The 17,534-nt window shown below is 43.7% G+C and overlaps 1 protein-coding gene across 1 annotated transcript in view; it reads left to right on the top strand.

Annotated features, from left to right (window-relative positions):
- Positions 1-17,534, top strand: part of ahrra (aryl-hydrocarbon receptor repressor a) — a 77,170-nt gene that overhangs the window by 41,657 nt on the left and 17,979 nt on the right. The window lies entirely within an intron of this gene.

Genomic DNA, 17,534 nt, shown 5'->3' with positions numbered 1-17,534 from the left:
AGGCGTTTGTGTACAACTTAGGGTTTAGTGTTTTGCCTAAGGACACATCGGACGTGTGGCTGCAGGAGCTGAACCCTCGACCTTCCTTTTGGGAGAAGACCGACTCTACCAACTGAGCCACAGCCGCCCCCAAAGACAGGAATCCTTTCTGTAACATCATCAGACACTTAGAATAACAACCGGAGCCTGTGAGGGACATAAACAACAACTTTCAGAGGACACACTTTAAGAGGCGTTTGTCCTGGAGGATAACGTTAGAGCTGTTGCAGCGTGTTTCGCTACAGTCGTTTTTACATGCACGTCATTAAAACCCAGAATTTTATATTTTGAAAGTAGTTTAGAGCTGAATCAGAATTCCCTTTTGCATTATTTTGTGTGTTTGCCTTTGATTTTGGAAGAACAGAATTTTTGGCCCAAAATATAAAAACCAGCAGAGCGGAGGTTTAAAAAATACCCGATAACCTTTGAGCCTCTGGTCTCATCGTCTCATGCACACTGCTGCTCCGCTCAGATCAGTGGGTTCTGAACTGCAGGCTGAATCAAATTCGGTCTGAAACTGGATGTGTGTGTGCTTGAATGGACAGATTATAGCCGGCTATTTAAAGATGAGAGGCCACAGTGGAAACAAAGCCTGAATGACGAGACCACACACTGTTATGGGAAGAGAAAAGTGTGTGTGTGTGTGTGTGTGTGTGTGTGTGTGTGTGTGTGTGTGTGTGTGTGTGTGTGTGTGTGTGTGTGTGTGTGTGTGTGTGTGTGTGTGTGTGTGTGTGTGTGTGTGTGTGTGTGTGTGTGTGTGTGTGAGGGAGACAGAGATCTCGTCCTGTGTGTGTGTGTGATACACCTCGTCCTTTGTGTGTGTGTGTGTGTGTGTGTGTTTGTGCAGATTCATGCATGTGTGTGATTTGTCGCTGATAATTCGGTTATCTGGCTCTTTATTCCTCCAGAGGCCGTGATATCATCGGCTCTGTTTAAACGTCCCCGCTGCGAGCGCTGCAGGACACCTTCCCCCTTCAGTTTGGCTCCAGGTGTCCTCTGTCCTCGTCTTAATGGCTTAGGACAGAGACAAAGGTGTTTCGGCAGCTCTAAGTGGCTTTGAAATGCTGCTAATGATCTCTGGTGTCACTGAGGAAATACACTCAGTGAGGAGCTTCATCTCCTGCTGTAATCTAATGTGGATTCAGAGCGAAGACAAAGCGTTTGATTGACCCGTGACCCGTTGAATAAAATGCTAATATGTCATAATGATAACCATTGTTGTTTAGTCTTCGTCCCCCTCCTCTGTCCCTCTGCTCCTGCACAAAGGAAAAAGCAGTCACAGTAATTAGTCGTTATAAGCCGTGGCATGCCGTTAAAAGGATCATGGGGGGCGTATAAAAGAAGAAACGGGTTTCTCTTTCTCCCCGTGCTGTCCTGTTTGACGTGTAAACTTGGCAGGACTAAATTTGTTGATTGCGGGCTTCTGATGTGACCCATCTGGGGTTGAAACGTTGTATTAAGTCTTCGCACGCTATTCCACGCCACTCCCTCCCTCCCTCCGCTCCCAGCTCGCCCCCCTCCTCTGTCACATGAGAAACAGTTGCAGTACTGTTGCTGGGTGAGGAGGATGTGGGTATTCGCTGTGTTTATTTTGTGTGTGTGTGTGTGTAACGGGAGACCTGCCTGCCCTCAAACGGACAGTCCGAGCCCTGCAGCTGTGAGTGCTGCTGAAGTTTCTCTGAGCAAAACAACTCGACCCTGAACCACTGTTTGCACATGCATGCATCAAGATTATCTGCAAGCCCTTCTTCAAGTGTGTGTGTGTGTGTGTGTGTGTGTGTGTGTGTGTGTGTGTGTGTGTGTGTGTGTGTGTGTGTGTGTGTGTGTGTGTGTGTGTGTGTGTGTGTGTGTGTGTGTGTGTGTGTGTGTGTGTGTGTTTTTAAGTGGATCAAAAACTGTTGCTTTAACTCCTACAGTTCTGCAGCTCTCTTCTCAGCTCATGACTTTTCTTGTGATGTAAGAGAGGGAATGAAAACATCAGAAACAGCTGCTTCAACATAATTATGATTAGACTAAGACAGTGCAGGTGACGTTGATGTAGAACCAATCTGGATATTACAACTATTTAAAAATGTGAATTAAGCTCAGCATTTATACTCCAAGAAATCTGTTTTAAATATGTCTGCATCACTTTAATATTTCAGACATTTAGGTATCAATTTCAGCTGAACATCCTTCATCTTGAGCTCACAATTTCAGCTCTTTCTAAGGTTTAGCTCTCTAAGTAAGTCTTACATTTGAGCGGTGCATAGAGAACAAACCATATGACATATTTTTGTTGGCCAACCCTGAAGTAGCATCTCCATGGGGTCTAATGAGAATATGAGATTTTTTAATTGGATTTTGGATCATTGCAGAAAATAATCTCTGTGTCAAACACACGTTTCTGAAGTGTAGGCATTTTGTTCAGCATGATAATCTTCACAGATGAACATCATTTTTATGATGTTTGAAGTGTTAATGCAGCCGACAGAAGTAAAAAGCTAACGTTATGCTACAAGCTAACTACACCACGGTGGGATGATTGTGACGTCACTAGAGTTATGCTTCAGACGATCTCCGATAAACTAATCAGCTTAATAAATAGTTTACTAACATAATATTCACCTTAACCTAAAGATTAAACCTACAGGAGACATCTCAGACTAGTGAGAGAGTTCCCGCCCTCTGTGTCCGGCGTGATGACGTTTAATGTCCCCGACAACCACTGTAGTCACATTTAGCCGCTTGTTAGCAACCGCCTTTTTAAAGACGTGTAAGAACTTCAAAATTCAGCAGTGGGGGTATTACCTAACGTAGTTTATGTGGTCTAACAAAACACCAACATCTCTTCAGCTTGTGTTAACCACAGACCTTATTTCAGGCGTCTAACCACAAACCCATTCAAAATCCCTGTTGACTTTTAGACGTTAGACCCCATGGCGCTCAAATGCTAACTTATTTCCGGGTTTTAGGACTCATTCCTGTGGTGCTCTATTAAGGTCTAATTTTAAGCAAACTATTTCAGCTGTTTATATCTTTACCCTGCTCTCTTAATTGTTAATTATGCTACTTTTGTTAGTCATTTTCTTCAAGCTAACTAAAGGAGGATTTGTCTTTTTACACACTATCACAAACTGTATGTCAGGTGTTAAAGGTGAGTCTTTCTGTGGGGTCAGATTAGTTGAGTAACTTTAAGTGTTAGTGTCATTCTGGAGCTCGGAGATCAGACCTCTGTGTTTTACAGGGTTAAAAAAGTGTAGTCAGGATAAAAACATTATTCAGAATCTTACTTATAGTCCAAACGAAAACAAACTTGTTTCATCTCATATGAAAATTAATTCAAAGAGAGAGGGAGGGAGAGAGAGAGGGAGAGAGAGAGAGATAGAGAGAGTGAGAGGAGAGAGAGAGATAGAGAGGAGAGTGAGAGAGAGAGAGAGAGAGTCATGCCTCCCTCGCGTGACTCGGCCACAGCGACACTGCACTGTTTTTAAGCTGGTAATACTTTCCCAAATCAGAGATATTGCTTTTATTCCAGAGACATCCTGAAGCGATTCCGGAGGAATTTCTGTGGTCGTGCTCGTAAATCAAAGCTCAGCTGTGAGCAGAAAATACTGAAGGACGAGGACGAGCACGCTGACATGCAGAAACAAACATATTCTGAACCTCAGACTGTCCACATCACGGACATTTCAATCCTTTGATATCTTTTATTCATTTAATGATTTCCCTCAGTTATAGCACGTGATTTATGAAGTTAAATGTTCGTTTTCAATCGAGCTGTGAAAGTTGTCTTTGGAGCTCAAAGCAGCTCCTGCAGTCTGCAGACTTCAAACCACAAACATGTCACATTTAAGAGCGCACTGCAGCTTCATGTGATTGGATGAAACTTTGATGATTTTTGTGAGGAGATGAAGAAGCAACATGTGGTCAAAGAGAGATAAGAGTCAAACACTAGAGCTTTTCCACCTCTAAAGGACATGTGCTTTATGTCTCAGGTTAGAAAGCGTTTATCAGCCCAGACGTCCCGCCTCCCTTCAACTTTAGACTCAGGCATTCAGTGGAGTCACAGAGAGGCCTTATGGGCGCTGCTCCAGCGGTGTAGCCCGCAGGTTTCAGCTGCAGGGCGACACCAAAGAGCCAACATGGAGGTTTATAAGCTGCAGAGCCCGATGGCGGTTTCCTGACACAGGTTGTAATGTGAGGTTCATTAGTGTGCAGGCGATAATTGTAAGGTTAGTGTGAGAAGCGTGCCGTGCGTGAGGAAAAATCTGACTCTCATCTTGAAAACTCTCTAAACCTCGACCTCTTTGTTTTCAAACTTTGAAGCACAAAGCCTCCAGAAGTCCCGTCAGGACTCTGTGCCCTAACCGTGGTCGTTTTTCTAATCCTTCGACATAACCACGGAGACATTTCTGTTTGATTACATTCCTGTCTCCAGCCTGGAAACAAACCTCAGATGCTCATGATCTCATTTTGCTTTTCTTCCAGGATTTTTTCTCAGCAGCTGTCTTTATAAGTCACATAAATCCTAACAAATCAAATTATATAATGACTGCATATTACCTACTGCTTACAGAAATCCAATTAGCTTGCAATATTTCCTGAAACTTTTTCCACATTTACTCTCTGCCTCGGCTCTGTAGAAGAATCGCTCCTCACCGGCTGCAGCTCGATACAACATATGAGAACAAAGTTTAACATGTAAACTCGTCTCCCGCTCAGGTGTGTCTGCAATGTTTCTACAACTAAACATTTCCAATTTGTCAAATAAATCTACTGCAAAAGAAGCGTCCTTTCTGCGTTTAAAACTGAACCTTTGAAACTTCACAGACTGTCTTGAAGCCGCGTCGTATGTTACCAGGCAGTGAAAGTTAGCGGTGTGTGTTTGTTTGTGACACAGAAGCTTTTGGGTCAATGGACGAGAGACTCTGGATTCTGTCTGCTGACCCCGGGGTGCCCGAGCGCCTCGCTGTCCAAAACAATCCTTCTTTCTTCACTGATGCAGACAAAAACACTCACAAGGGCCCACACACACACACACGCACACGCACACACACACACACGCACACACACACACACACACACACACACACACACACACACACACACACACACACAACTGACCGCTGCTTCTGACTTTGCTTTCGTGACAAGCAGAGTCCGTTTTTAGTGATAAAAGTAGATTTAACCACACGGCCATGAGATCATCAACAGGTTGGGACAAACACACTGTCATACACACACTCGCACACAACAAGCAGAAAATAAAGTCAGACCTACTCATTCACACAAATACAGTCACAAATCCACGCGAGATGCCGTTCTCTTTACCCTCTAGAGTCTAAAGAAGAAACTCCGGGTGAAGTCAGAGTGAGGTTGTTTGTGTTTAAACATGATGCTCCTCCTGCAAATATCAGGAGTTTTTGCAGGTGTGAAAGCAGTATAAGTCTCACACAGGTATCACCTCTGCATTCTTTGTGAAAATGACAACCTGTCAACGCTGCGGCTCAAAGACTTGATGAGTCGTTTCTTTAAATAACCTCTTTAAACCTGCCGAGCTTGTTTTGGTATTTGTTCATGAAATAATGGTTATGTAATCACAGACGGTCTGTGTGGACCAAAACATCTTCTCAATGCTTTAAATTTGACATGAAGGTGAAGTGTTCTGCAGCTGGTTGATGCTTTTCCTGATTGTTAGTCCTACATATGAATAAAGTTTGAAATCATTGAATGTGCAAAAATCAGGCGCTAACAGACCCTCCTTTTCTCATTAATGCCCCCCATCTTTGTAAATCCACGTCCTCAGGTTGTCGGCTTTGTGTCCGGGCCCTGACTGAGGCTGCAGAGGTGACATCACTATGACATCATCAGGGTTAAAGAAGCTCCTTCAGATACACAGAAGAAATGTTGTAGCTTTTCTCACAGGATGTCATGAGAAACTAACCTGCAGGAGACAAACAGGTGCATGGCCCCTTTAAGAACAGGTTTATCTTGTCGTGTATTCAGTGTCCGCTCTGATAGAGGCGAGGTGCAGGGCGCCGCGGTTAGCAGCTTTACACGTCCGCTGAGAAAAATAGTTTTCCTATTCAGAGCGACAGGCGGCCAGACAAGTCGGTGTTTGTTTACACTCTGAATATCTCTCTTGTTGGTTGGGAATTACACACACACACAAACAAACAAACACACATTTACACACACACATACACACACACACATCCGTACATATACAGCGGTAGCGTCACGCTAACACCAGATGCCAGGAAGTGGAGTGGCGACAGAGTGGCATCCACAGCAAAGCCTCGCCATGCGTGACTCTCTCCTGACTCTTCCTCTTTTAGAGAGCTTGCGTGAGCCCACCATCACTCCCATCATGCCCTCCGCCCCTTATATCCTCCACACACACACACACAGGCACACACACACACACATGCACACACTCTGCCTGCTGGGCCGTCGTTCAGGGGTATATGTCCTCCCTCCTCGAGCCAAATGAAGTGATCAGAGGACCAGTGTTGGTATAAACAGCCTGGATTAGAGCGATGACATGCGAGCGGGCCACAGATGGAGAATATGAAGTGAACGGTCACGAAAGATCCAAACCTGACAGATCAGATCTGACTGACTCACCTGGATTTAGCTCACCTGTCCAACGAGAGCTTGACATCCAGAACAGAGGTTTTTTTTTGACTCAAGATTGTGAAGTTTCGATCTCGAAGGAGTCAGCGCTAAGAGTCGTCTCCTGAAACATTAAATATTTTAATCTTGATTTTTTATTATTTACATTTATTATTACAAGTCATAATGAAAGACTGATCCTCTAACATCTTTGAAGAATATCCTCCAGAACGAGCTGAATAACTGGTCGACTTGTAGTGAACATTTCAGTAAGATGGGTAGTTGTGCTCGAGTTATTCAACTTTTTGAAGCATCAATAAGATCGGATACTTTAACGGATTAGAGGTGAAGACTCTTGCATCTTGATTTCAGTCGGACGATTCACTTTTATATTTGTTTGAATGAAATTTGTTTGTTTTGTCGTCATCACTCCTCGCAGTTTTATTTACCATGCAGATATTTGAGGAGTGATGGGATGATATCTTAAACCCCCCCCGGTCTGAGCCGACAGGTAGAGGCCTGCTGCAGGTCAGATCTGGTGATGAGAGAGCAAAGAGGGAGAGAACGGAGATCTTGCAGCTTAAATAGATAACGATTGGAAGGAGATGTTGTCAGGTGATTGTGGAGGAAATGAGTCAAGGGTGAAATCAAGGCAGCTCGAGGTGTCGGCCTGAACTAGCTCGCAGGCGTCGCCTCATTTCCTGCCAAAAAACACAAGAATTTTATAATAAATGTCACAAAAACAAATAATTGATTTAGTTTTAAACCAGACATCCTCTTTAACTGAGATACTCTCCAAAATCTTAATAAATGGAAAAAATTACCAACATTTTGTATAGAAATATATCAAGAGAACATAAAGGATTACATAAAACTATAACTAATGAAAATGATTCTTTTAATCTTCCTGCAGAGGGAGAGAAGCTTCAATTCTGCATAATGCTATCGCTCTAGATTACCTGCTTCACAGATCAGGTCTCACACACACACACACACACACACACACACACAGAAAGTAACCCTGTGGCTACATGACACCTGCGTTAGTGTCGATGCTGACTGACATGTTAATGACTTTCATGCATAAAGCATGGCAAGCTTTGTGGCGATCACTTGATTCGGCCTCGCACCCATTTAATTACACCTCGAAGAGCCTGCAGGAATCAAACCCTGCAGAATGAAGTGTTCCTTAATGTTCCTAAAATGTCCTCCCACTTCTCCGGCTCAATAAACAAGTAAAAAACCTGTCAGATTATCTCAATGTGCTTCGTCAAAAAAGCTGAAAAACCAGCGTGTTTTCTCAGCTCATGAAACGTTGATGCTTTGCAGTTACGGGGTTTTTGCAGGACGGTGATGTTTCCACTGCAGATGAACAAAAAATAAAAGTTTTAAATCTGTAATCTGAGGAATGCATTCTCTTCATATGAGCTGGAGTTAATGTTCTCCATGTGTGCTGGATGTCCACATGCCCGTGTTTTATTTTCATGTTTGATCAAATTGTCTCTAACGTTCAGCTCTGGACAGATCTCCCTCTCAAACGTCTCAATCTTGAAGGGACTCCTGGTTAAAGAAAAGAATAAATACGATAATTAAATAACGATGCTGCGGCCGCATTACTGCACTCTTCCATTCATCATCATGTCAGCCACTTTGTTCTTGCTTTTCTTCCCCCAAAACAATCCCTTCTTGAGTCAGATCTCAGCAAATTGAACACAACTTGTTGAGGTCGTAAAGTCCCCCTTAGTCACTCAGCGGTTAGCATTTGTTTAGCATCGCGTGCTATGGGAGCATTAGTGTAGTTTCCCTCCCATATGGATTCAGCCTGAGGGACCATCTGCCCATTATTATTTGCCTCAATGGGCCGAAACGGCACCATAATCTTTTTAACAGATTAGCCTCTTGTTATGCAGCAGCATTGTGGGTAAAGAAAAAAAAGAGCTAACAGGATCATTGATGAATTACATGAAAGGTGTGGACCTTTTCCAGAGAAGCTGCTGACTGTTTACATCCAGCACAAAGAGCGGAGAATACCAGCCAGATAATCGGATGTTGTGCTGTCCCTGTTAATGTGAGTGACACCCGCTTGGCACGCAACACACGGAGCATTTAACTGAAGAGGAGGTGAACGTGGAGCTGCAGGCCGCGGCTCTCCTCTCAGGAGACAAGAAAAGCAACAATTATTCCCTGAGTTGTGTCGCTTAGACGTTTCCTTTTTCAGTATGAATGAGCAGGAGAGTCAAAGCTCGGCTTTGTTTCCTAATGACAAACTCAGAGGTCAATAACGGATGGAGCTGCATGATAAACACTTTATGGAGGTTTATTCATTATAAGCTGCACTCTGCAGAGCATTTACCTTTAAATAAATGCACTTTTTGGACCGAGGCCTGGGCCTGAGTGACTCCTCTCATGTGGAACCAGAAAATAATTTATCTCCTGTCAGCCTCCCGTTCTTCCTCTCCGTCTGAATTCCATCTTTAATTAATTTAAAACATTCACTTCACCTCTCTGTGCACATCTGTTTCCACGCGTCTTGTTTGTTTACACAGAGCGAGAGGTTTTCATTTCAAATTGAACTCTAATTAAACTCCAAATCAGTCACAGCAAACACAGAGACGATTAGAGTCTGACGCGTTGGCTTCGCGTCGGCCTCCTCAGCGTCACACTGCTCGTGAAAACAGAGATCGTGTGAGGAGTAGATTGAGCCAGGTGGGGTCCCTGAACGCAACTTTTACTAAGCAGCAGCTCCATGAGAGAGCAACAGAGACATCCTCAGCAAAACAGGAATCCAGAGGAAGAGCTATTTATAGAAGAGAAAACACACAGGCATGCAGGGGCTGAGTTACTGTACGACGGGAACATGCAGGGCTCATAACCTGTACTCTTTTATTTTACATTATAGATTCATCACTTTACTCCAAACATTAATGAGGACTGTGTTTCCCCTTTTCGTGCCAGAGCTGGGTAGAAATGTTGCTACTGAACGAGCCAATCAGAGGACGTTTGAGATAAATATAGCAGCAGAGGAGACCAGCGGAGAGAACAGAGAAATGGCTTACTGTAACAATGGAGATGAACTGTCTGTTAGGACAGGTAGTCTGCTCAAGAACACAGCAGCAGCCGAACACAAAGTGACAAAGCCACAGGACATAAAGTAAAAATCAAGATGTGAAAGTGTGACGACTGGTTGACAGATTCAGAAACACTTTCACAGTAACAAGCCCCCCTTCCTTTGGTAAAAGTACATTGAAGTTTCCCCTCCCCTCCCACACAGTTTATGTCAGACTTGAGTGTTTGTTACTATAGCTACGAGCTGTACATGCAATCTTCAGAGTGCGTACACAGTGCTGTCATGCAGCCTGCAGGCAGGGTTACTGCTGGGATAAATGTGACTCAGGGGGGAGTGTTTGTCCTGAGCTCACCCCCGCTGAGCAGAGGGTGGACGCTCGGCTGGTAGGACAGATTCAACGCTTAGAGGAGCGTCTTGTTGTCTTCAATTAAAGAACGCACACTGTTGCATTCATTTGGGTACATTCAAATTAAAACCTGCGCCGTGTAGCTGTCTCAGCTCACGCAAAGCATGCATGAATGCAGCCTGTGTGTGTGTAAGAGAGTGCATCATTCGAAGGCCTCGGCCACTTAGTTTTTCTAATTTGTCTGTGTAAATGCTGCAGCGCGTCGGCCGTGTGGTTATTATCCCTGAGACGCGGCGAGAAGAGCTGAGATGTTGAAGCAGCGTCTCTCTGCAGACAGACATATGCTCTCATTACACATGTGCAGAGCAATCACTCATGTTCTCTATTTATAGAAGCAATTAGATGACTCTCACATTATGACGGCTAGAATAGGCCTCCAGTGTGTGTGTGTGTGTGTGTGTGTGTGGCGTCAGTTTAGCGTGCAGCAGCCACATACAGTAGCAGTATAGAGAAGTTGTGGTACAGGTCTGATTTGCTGAAGGGCTCATGTGTGGAGATGTTCGACACGGTGACGAGCGTCCGCCTGCCAACCAAAACACACAAGTTGAAACAATCGGGTTTACAACCCAACCTGCCGCCTCTCTGATCCATTTGCTTTGTCATAATATCACTTCCCTTTAATTCTGTATCTCAGCCCACAAAGCTTTTGTTTTTCGCTCTGTTCAGGAATCTGAAATGAACTTCCCCCAGCCGCTCCAGAGGAACAAACCCCTCTCTCTCTCTCTCTTTAATCTCCTCTGAAAGAGGAATATTTGTGATTCCTTGCGTGCCTCCAACAAAAGTACTTTTTGTAGTTGTTGTTTTGTTAACACACAAAAGGGAATTGCTCTTAATCCTTCAAAGTAATCTTATACAGTATGTCCGAGTGGAAACACTCAAAGTCATATCAGGAAGATTAAAAACTCAATCCCATGTTAACGTTGTTATCGAGCATGGAGGGAGATTGAATCAGTGCAGCAGATATTCATCCATCATCGTGCAGTTAGACGGGAGGAAAAAGCTTCTGTTTGTCTTCACAAAGTTGTGAAAAAAACAAAAACTTTTGGCCACATTAGAAAAACAAGAAACAGTCGGTCTGGGATCTGAGATCCGGACATTTGATCTGTGGCATAATGAAGTATTAGCTTCCATTACAGCGGAGGCTTAACCTTTCTGCCGAGCACCATTGAGCGCTTGCCAGCAGTCATCAATATTTAACAGCTGTTGCTATTATGAAATTCTTTATGGGCTAATGTGGCTCGCCGGCTTGCACGCAAGGCCTTGGCTGGCCGCCAGCGCCCTGTCAGGAGGAAGGGGGGGAGATTGACAGACGGCTCGCTCGCGTGACAACCAGCCCTTGATCAGCCAGAGCTTCTCTCTCTCTCTCTCTCGCTCTCTCTCTCTCTCTCTCTCTTGGTGTTGCTCACTCTGCTGTGGATTTCCTGCCTGCAGAGAGAGAGAGAGAGCACAGAGGGAGAAGGGGGCGGGAACAGGCAGAGGAAGTGGCTGTAAGCCAACCCAACCTCAACACACACACATGTGCACACACACACAGTTTTTCTCTACTCACGCAACCCTTGTGGGAGGGGAGGGGCCTGCTGTGCTGCTCGGCGCTCGCATGTTCAGCTCAGAGAGAGAAAGAGAGAGAGCATCAGCTGCCAAGAGATGGCACCCTCACTGCTCCAATCACAGATCACAGAGATGTGTTTGGGTGTCACTCACATCTGAGACTTTTCAAAAACATCCGTCATCAGAAAGAGAAAATCACTTATCTCCTCATTTCTGGAGTGGATCAGAGAATAGTAATAAGAATCCCCAGATCCCCTTCATCAGCACAATCATCTTCAGGTGTAAATCACAAAGTAGAAGTCCTGCACAGAGGTTCATTTGTGACCCCCGACCCCGGCTCGGCTTTTAGGATTACAACAGAAGCATTAGCCTCAAAGAAGTACAGAACTGTGATACAGGGCCACCAGGTTTATCTCTACAACTCTATATACAAACTGTCCTCAGATGAAAATTTGGTCCCTTGAACTGTTTGAAGATAAAAAGCTACACAAGAAGTTATGGTGGGGGGCCGCAGCAGTGAAACTGTAACTCTCCTGGTAGCTGTTTAGGTCCAAACAGTGTTCAGGGAGCCATTTTTTTCTTTGAGTAAATTTTGTGTATTTAGTTTAGAAAATAGAGCAGAGAATTGTTTCACTTCTCCAACTTTCAAATTCAACCGCCAAATCTACATAGTGCACGTTTAAGTTGATCTACTTTGATGCTGCTTGATAATATTTGTAACTACAGCTGTCATAAAAAGTTCAACAGTTCAGTATTTCAGGCATTTCGTTATTTCTCTTTCTTGAAATGTAAAGTAAAGCTACATTCAGCAGAAGCTTGTACTGTATTTGCACAGTGGTGAATGAGAGGAGTGATGCATTTCCTCTCTCATTGGACAAGCTCTAAGTGTTGGTTATTGCTGTTTTCTCTCAGAGATAAAAAGAAGTTGCAAAACATTTAGAAAGTTTTGAACCTTGAGAGAATTCCTGCTCAGTGCAAATCTCTGCATCTAAAATCAGATTTAGTGGAATTACTTTGCAGGCATGAGAAATGTTTGTATCATCTGTTGCATGATCATCATCAGTTTATCTTTTCTTTTGCAGAGTCGTCCAAACTTCTTCTTCATGGCTCTGGTTAACCAGACTGTATTTGTCACTGCTGCAGTTCTTCTTGTTTTGGTGTGAAGTCATTGGTAGCGTGCAAAGCTTCGCTGTCAGAGTTACTTCCCACAAATGTTTCTGGTTGAAATTACTCATATCCTCAAATAGAATCAAATCTCATTTAAACCGCACGCGACTCTAAACTGGCCAACGATGAGGTGTTGAAACTCTGATTGTCAATGTTCTGGATTCTTTTTTTCGATAACCCTGAGTTTTAAGCCGATACGATCTCTGTTATTTTAATGACTGATCATATCGTAAAGTAACCAAACTTTAAAAAAGTGTTAAAGATAAGCGCACAGGAGAGGAATGCATCCAACAAAAAGAGTGAGACGACTCCTGCAATCAAACATTTCACAAAAACATTGGCATGTTCTCTGTGCTGAAACATCGCTAAATATGTTTGTTCATTTACGACAGACTGAAGGAGCTTTATGCCATTTTTAGTCATCAAAAACAAGAAGTTACTCATATCAGGTGCCTTTGACTTCTAGGTATCAATACTGTTTGCTTTCTGCTAGTATCATATCGAGGATTCAAATCCTGGTATCGTGACGACCTTGCAGCAGCCGTGTATGAACGGTGAAGCTGCTCTGAGACGAGTCCGATCTAAAAACCTGGAGTAAAAAAAACAGCATTGAGCCGGAGACACGTGCTCCTCCTGTACTCATGAAGCGCTCTCAGTCATGCAACACTCTTTAAATCATGTCCCGCCGTGCCATCTTTGGATCTAATGTACATGATCGTATTGAAATATTCATCTCGGGGACATTTCTTTGTCTTTTATCTCCATTATCCTCAGATTAAAAGCCTGTCAGTGACACGATGAGTCCCACAGGAGGGGATTCTTCTTTCTCTCCTCTCGTCTCCTTTCAGCTCTTTCATGTTGGAGGAAGTGGCTTTAAAAGACACACACAGACTCATCACACCCCCTGGAGGCTGCAAAGATTAATGCCAGATTAAAGGGGGGTTTAATTAAGCACAAATGAAGTACACAGGAGTCTAAAGCAGGAATCTTATCTGTCTCTGCAGATGTTTTCTCACTATTCCTACATTTTTCTATCAGTTTCCGTTTGGTTGCAACAGATCAAACTGTTCAGATTTCTTCTTTTTTCTACTTGAATTTGTTCTCTGAGAAGTTCTGAGCCTATTGGGGCCTGAATTGTTCAAATGGAGGCACTCTAAAGCTCAGTTTTTGGCGGGTGGTCCTAACTTTACTGGAAATGGAAAGGCCATACCTGCTGGACTAAAGGAGCGAGACACTCAGGGCCTCACCCTTTGGCATCACCTGCTTCCCTTCTCTAGTTGTCACTTTGTACTTAACACCCTCGTCCTGCACAGACCACATAAACGCCTCGCCATTACCTCCTCTGTTTTCCTTTTTCTTTTTTTTTGACCAGAGAGGGAGGCAAAGAAAAGCAAACCCAAAGACAGGAGGAGCGAGTGTGTGAATAAAGGTCTGTGTTGTTGGCGGAGGAAGTGCCGGTGCCGATAATTAATCATGCCGAGTGTTTGTCTTTCCTGACGCTGCATCCTCTCCAAGAGCTGCCGTAAGAGAGAAAACAAAAATACATGAGGTGATGAAGGAGGGAAATAAAGAGGCTCATTAGATTCATTTCCCTCTGCACTAGTTTCCACTGATGGAGGAGAATGTGTGTGTGTGTGTGTGGCTGTCGGAGTGTGTTTGTGTGTTTGTGGAGCTCATGACAAAACACCTACGTTTACGAAGCCGCCTGTCACAAGTCGTCGCACATTACCGCCTTTATTTTTCACATAAACGGCCTGGACAAACCTGCCGAGGCTACGCAGGAAATGAATGATTAAAACGAATTAATCCTGACAAAATGTACGGACGGGTGCTCTAGCTTCGCGTGCTGCACGCCGGGTTTAAGAGGAGCGAGACTCTTCCGGCGTCACGAAATCGGTCGTCAATCGCCTGCGATGCCGAGTCGAACAAAGAAAGGATGGGGGGGGGGGGGGGGGGGGGGGGGGCTGATGGGGGAGGGATGGACATGGTGCAAGGTTAAAGGGGGGGATGCATAATGGGGTTATCCTGTGGGGGTGGGGTCTATAGGAAGCATCAGAAGATACATACATCCACACTTAGATCGTTTTTCATAATGAGGCTGTGTGTGTGTGTGTGTGTGTGTGTGTGTGTGTGTGTGTGTGTGTGTGTGTGTGTGTTGCGTGACTAATCTATGCCTGCTACAATGAGTGACGGAGCGTAGGGCTGATCTCTTGGAGTGAGCCACATGCCCCCTGACAGCACACCCATAAGAGAAACACGCAAACATGCCTGCAACACGCAACGCACACGTCACCAATGCACATGTGACAGTTCTGCACGCCACTCTCCTATAGGCTAATTGCATGTATACACACACACACTGGCATGGTAGTAGGAAGGCCTGGGATGTAGTATTTGATGGCGTGTGACTTGCATGTGATATTTTTACAACTTGTTCTTCTGAAGTGAGGGGGAGAGGCGATGGCAGGAATAATCCTTAATCTTTACGAGGATCCAAAGGGATCATATCTGCTGCGAACATAAGACCTCTTCATTAAGTCTCAGGCCCTTAAGGACCCTTCAAAGGACCCTCCTTTGAGCTCCAGATGTAAAGTTTCCTCATGTGTTAGCTCCCTCCACAGAGAGGTCAGAAGTCGAGCTCGTTGTGCAGCCGGGACGGAGCTCCTCTCACACTTTTCTGCAGCTGTTAGCATCCTTTTCTCCTCATTTTCCAAAACTTTACAAACCTTGAAAACCCTAAACAAAATAATGAATTCATGCAGCAGAGGAAGCTCAGAAGCTTCAGTGGAACAGTTATGGAGCAAATCATTGAAACACTGAGAAATATCAGATTTAAAGTTTGTCTATCACTGAAATCATTTCCTCAAAGCTGCAGACAATTTTTATTTTCAAACTCCAAACACAGTTTTTTAACATAAAAAAAACCTTTTAGAAACTCAACTCATCGTTTCCCCTGAAGTCACACTTTACTGACTCTTTTCTTAACCACTATTATTTTCTTCACATGCCCAACTTTTCCAAAGAAGGATCTCAAAGTCCAACAAAGCTGTGAACAACATTTTGTGTGATTTTAAAATGTGACTGTCGAGAAAGACGAAGGAAGAAAGAAGGTCGAGGTGTGTGTATCAAACAGGTCACAAACTCCAAAAACAATCACTCTCTGTCCGTCCAGTACATAAAAAGAAAGATTTCATATACAGTCCGATGTTCCTCCCTCTGAAACAGAAAGTGTCCGGAGAAGAGTTTCTGTCTGCGTTGTGTCGGACTGAAAATTTACTGTTTGCCTGATTTTTGTGATGAACGTGTGTTACATTGAAAAGAGTTTTCAAATGTAGTTTCATGATTTATTGTTTATTGGCACTAGTAAAGATGGACTGTTACATATGGTTTGAAGGTCCTTTACCTGCTTTTTGTAACATAACAATGAGTAAGGTCTTTTACCTGCTCTTTTGTAATGTTAACAGACAATGAGTAAGGTATTTTACCTGCTTCTTGTAAAGTGTCTCGAGATAACACTTGTTATGAGTTGACGCTATACAAATAAAAGTTGATTGATTGATTGATTGATTGATTGAACAATCTTCTAGATTTGCCCTTCTTTCTCTTATTTTCCCCCGCTTGGCTTCAGAGTGGGACATGTCGATGCACTCCCTCACCCTCCTGTGTTTTGTTCTCTGCGTGTGCTTGAGTCCATCTCGTGTGAGGGGAATCCTCTAAAGTCATGAAATCCTCCTGTGTTTGTCTTGTTAGTCCGGCCAACCACACGCACTAATACCTGGAGTTAGCAGCATGAAAAAAAGAGACTAATGCGGTTAATGTGTCGACCACATGTGTGAGCGTCCAAACTCTCTCACTGCCGCTGCTGTCTGAGCATTTCTCTGCATGTTGTTTCTGTGTACTGAGCGAGCAGCAGGTCGATGTGTTGCAGTTTAAAGTTCGGCCTGTTTGAGGTGTGCACGGTTTTTACTTCCCAGACCTCGAAGAAGAAGAAGTCATAAACGAGCACAAATCACCCTGTTGTTAAAAAAGCACCCTGAAGGATTTTTCTCTCTTGATTCCAACGAACTGAAACTTGTTTTTAGATTATTTAACTTCAGTTTAGTCGTTTGGTTCAGTTGAGAGACAACGTTAATGAATACTGGGGAATTTGAATCAGCCGCTGATCAGCCTGTGCTGTCCTGGATCCGTCCAAACTCTCCATACTGGGCTCAGATCCTGGGAACTGCGAGACTATGATGTTAAACTTTTTCTTCTTACGAGACTAACGTTATCGCGAGGTGGCTAACAAGAAGAAATAAAAAGTCTAAAAAATCTTCTCAGGGATTCAAGAAGTATATCTTCTTATTCTTCTGATCACCTTCACTTTATCAATCTTGTCATGTGGCCTTCAGGCATCTGCTACTGCCTGAACACTAGTTGCTTGCTGAAATAAACTTCCAGAATCAGTAAGAAAGGCTCACTTTTATCTGGTGCTCCTGTTCAAAGTGTTCAAACTGCTTCTTTAAATGCAGCAAAGACAGAAAACAAAGACGCAGATTAAAGACACGGGACACACAGTTGTTCTAACATTAGATGCAGATTGGAGCTTTACAGATTCAGTCGAATATACAGATAACAACAACAACGTCCTTTAATGCAGTTGCTTTAAGGTGTTCGGTTTAATGTTAGTGATTTCTTGTTACAGCTCATTAACCCTTTCTCTGTTTGTTT

Source organism: Labrus mixtus, chromosome 19 (genome assembly GCF_963584025.1).
Source record: "Labrus mixtus chromosome 19, fLabMix1.1, whole genome shotgun sequence".
In the NCBI taxonomy this organism is placed as follows: Eukaryota; Metazoa; Chordata; class Actinopteri; order Labriformes; family Labridae; genus Labrus; species Labrus mixtus.
Note: the sequence above shows the minus strand (reverse complement) of the source record. Positions and strands in the feature narration are given on the sequence as shown.